We start from the raw sequence: 3753 nt of genomic DNA, 5'->3' as shown, positions 1-3753 counted from the left end.
GAGATTGTAATCATTGCACTGAAACGAAATATGATGGCTGAGTGTAATAGCAGTAGCTATGCAGCCCATCCTTAGCTGTCCTGAACGCTGAGTCCACAGCAATGTGGGTTCCTCTTGCCTGCCACAGCCCCATCCACCTGACAGGAAGTGAGTGCTCCTGTGCCATCCAACATGCAATCAACAATGAATGCCCAGTCAACCTATCCACTTTGATATAGCAAAACAAAAAATCAGGATGAAACAAACATACATTCGATAAATAGTGCCTTAATGTATCGGACACAACAGACAATAACACATCACATGAAAAAAGAGGACAAGATGGCTAAAATAAGTGACCAAAATAAAGGGCAGCTAACTTTCCTGAGGAAAATATGGTAATAGACTTCTAACAAGGTATTCAAAAACTTATATGCATGATCCTCAGAGATCAAGGAAAACACAAAAGAAACCCTAGATAAATCCAGGAAAATAATACAAAAACAAAATGACAAAATAAATCAACTATTAAAAATCCTATGAAATAACAACTACAAATCCAGAAGATTAACAAAATAAAAATGTAACCAGTATCATGGAACAAGGTGTATAGAAATTGTTAATGGGAACCCATGCTATCTATGCAAACTTACACATACACACAAAACAACAAGCAAAAAAAAAAAAAACAAAAAAAAACCACCACACAATATTTTTTTTAATGTTTCATGATGACTTAAAAAAAAAAATCAAACTAAAATTCCATAAACAAATAGGATATGATGTTCTGAGCTGCAGTCTTCCTGGGTCTATTTTCATTGTGAACAAATTCAGTAGCCAGCAGCGCAATGTTTCCACATTTAAACCCCAGAGGGAGCCCTTGGATGTCTAGTTCCTAGTCTACAAAAAACCTAAAAGGACTCCTAAACATGCTCCAACTAATTACATAATAGAAAGCTGACATTTTGTATCAAAATCTTCCATATTTTTACACAAATAACTTGTGCAGTATGTGGATTTTTGAAAAAGGTGCAACCACCTCACATGTTACTTTCTTATACCTGCTATGTAAGTGGTATCCATGTACACATTTTTTATATTGGTGCTTTACATGTAGAAAAATACAAAACACAAATGTAAAAAAAGTGTATCTAATTCAATAGATAAACTACTAATATAAAAAAAATCAACTATGTATCCAATAACCAAGAAAAGTAAAAAATGCTTCCTAAAAAACATAAAACTCAGTTTTTTTATAATGAAGGAGCTCTGGTAGCGTAGTGGTTACGTATCGGGCTGTGAGCCACAAGGTCAGCAGTTCGAAACTACCAGCTGTACCGCAGGAGAAAGATGAGGCTTTCTGCTCCCGTAAATATTTACAGCCTCGGAAACCCTGTAGAGGGTTGCTATGAGTCGGAACCGACTACACGGCACATAACAACAACAACAACATAGTAATAAAACAAAAAATATGCCTAACTTAAAATTGGAATTTTTAAAAACTTACTTGAAAGACATTAAAGCCACACATAAGTGTTTCTTTTTGCTTCTAGGTAGCAAATATATTTGGGTGAAATATATACTATGTTAACAAAACAGAATGACAAAATACTGTAAATACCAACATCCTATACCAAAGTGATTGATACAATGAACGCCATTCCACTCTAAATGATTGTCATTTTGTGTTTTTGTGATGGAACTGCACTATTCATTTACACACTGGATATTAACACTGTGTGCAGCGCTCCACTTGCCCAAGAGGCAGCAGTGAACACAATGGGCTACTTTGGCCTCATGATGCCAACATTCAGGGAGAGGAGACAAGCAAACAATTTTGTAAAAACTTATTTGAAAATAAATACACAAGAGCAAAGGCCAAAGACGACCCTCAACAAGAACTGTGTGGGAGGAACTGAACTGCCACACTGAAGAATTATGGAAGCAACAGCTGAAAGACTAACAGGTGGAAATACCTAAAAAGAGATTTCAGCAGCTGCTGACTGCAGGGCAGGCAGTCTGGGATTTTGAGTCAAGCTAAACAATAATATATGTTAGAGGAAAATAACAGAATTGCCTGTCTTTACAATATATCATCCCCAATAAGGAAATCTGCAGAAAAATTTAAGCATTTAAAGCATGGTGTTGCAGAAGAATATTAGAAGCACCATGGACTGACAGAAAAACAAACAAATCTGTGTTAGAAGAATTACAGCCAGAATGCTCCTTAGAAGCCAGAATGATGAGACTGTCTCTTTTACTTCAGACATATTTTCAGGAGGGATCAGTCCCTGGAGAAGGACATCATGCAGTTAAAGCGGAGGGTCAGCAAAAAAGAGGAAAAGCCCTAAGGAGATGGATGGGCACAGTGGCAGCAGCAGCAGTGGTTAACAATGACTGTGAGGAGGCTGCAGAGCCTGTCAGTGTTTTGTTCCATATCATTAAGTCGTTATGAGTTGGAACTAACTTGATGGCACCAAACACCACCATCCCCAATATCTACTCCTCAGTCAAGAAGTAAAGAAACAGGAAAAGGTAATTTTTTAAAAGTCCAAAGAAAATACAGTCATACAGGACTCTGAATCATCAGATAAGGCCTTTGAAGCAGCTATTAGAAAAATGTTCAAGGGTTTCAAAGAAAACTATCTTTTAAACCCTTGAATACTTTTCTAATAGCTATCTCAGCAGATTAATGGAAATTACTGAAACAGCCTGTAACCAGGAGCTGGCATCAGTAAAGCAAGAGCTCCAGGAAAAGTCCTCTAGTTCCGGTTCCAGGAAATCCCAAAACAATCATCTGCACCTTGAAACTACAGTCCATAAAGCTCTATGTGAGAGATGACCTTCCTTGGTCAGTGAAGCTGTGGCCCGAGAAGGTTCGACAAGTACTAGTGGATTTCTTTTTCTGTCTGTCCTACCAGTGCATGGCCCAAGAACCAGACACAATCACAGGCAATGTGTGTGGTGGTGGTGGTGGTTATGTGCTGTGGAGTCAGTTCCGACTCATAGTGACCCTGCACAGGGTTTCCGAGGCTGTCAGTCTTTACGGGAGCAGAACGCCTCATCTTTCTCCCGCAGAACAGCTGATAGTTTCAAACTGCTGACCTTAAGGTTCGCAGCTCAGTAATGCCTCTGCTTTCTGGGGGAGAGGAGACCAAAATGAGAAGATTCAAGAAGATGATGAAGGAGGGAGAAGCTAAGAAAAGCAATCTCTTAAAGGTTATTAAAGAACTCATGGGCTCATTCATGCCTAACTCTGCATGTATGGATCTGATCCTCAGCAGCAAAATCAAGTCTTTGAATGCTGAATGAGACAGACCTAGATTGGCCACTAGGTGGTGCACGTGAAAGATGAGAAGCACCCTCCACAAGTTTTGAAAACAGGTCTCACAGAGGTCTGTTGGAACTTGGTAACATAACATCCTTCATAAAATTTAAATGAGACTCAAGAGTGTCATAACATATTATTCAAAATATAAAGAATCGAATACAAAATTACGCAGTATAAAATGAGCCAGGAAAATCTCTACATGCATTTGTTATCATTGTGAAGTGCCATCTCTACATGCATAGAAGCAGATAATTATCAAATGTTAATGCTAGGATGATAGAAATACTGCAATTATTTGACCAACACTTGAAAAGACCCATTAACGAAAATCAGAGACCACTTTGGGTTGTACTGCAATGTAAAGAAAACAAAAAGACTGAAGTTGTCCAAGACTTCATTTAGCTCAGATCAACCATCAAACTCATGGAAGCAGCAGTCAAGAA

At 38.3% G+C, this 3753-nt stretch overlaps 1 protein-coding gene across 2 annotated transcripts in view; it reads right to left on the bottom strand.

The window, feature by feature from the left end:
- The window catches only part of STXBP5 (syntaxin binding protein 5 (tomosyn)), a 209563-nt gene that overhangs the window by 149513 nt on the left and 56297 nt on the right, over positions 1-3753 (bottom strand). The gene's annotated exons all lie outside the window — the stretch shown is intronic.

Source organism: Chrysochloris asiatica, unplaced genomic scaffold (assembly GCF_000296735.1).
Source record: "Chrysochloris asiatica unplaced genomic scaffold, ChrAsi1.0 scaffold00182, whole genome shotgun sequence".
Taxonomy (NCBI): Eukaryota; Metazoa; Chordata; class Mammalia; order Afrosoricida; family Chrysochloridae; genus Chrysochloris; species Chrysochloris asiatica.
Note: the sequence above shows the minus strand (reverse complement) of the source record. Positions and strands in the feature narration are given on the sequence as shown.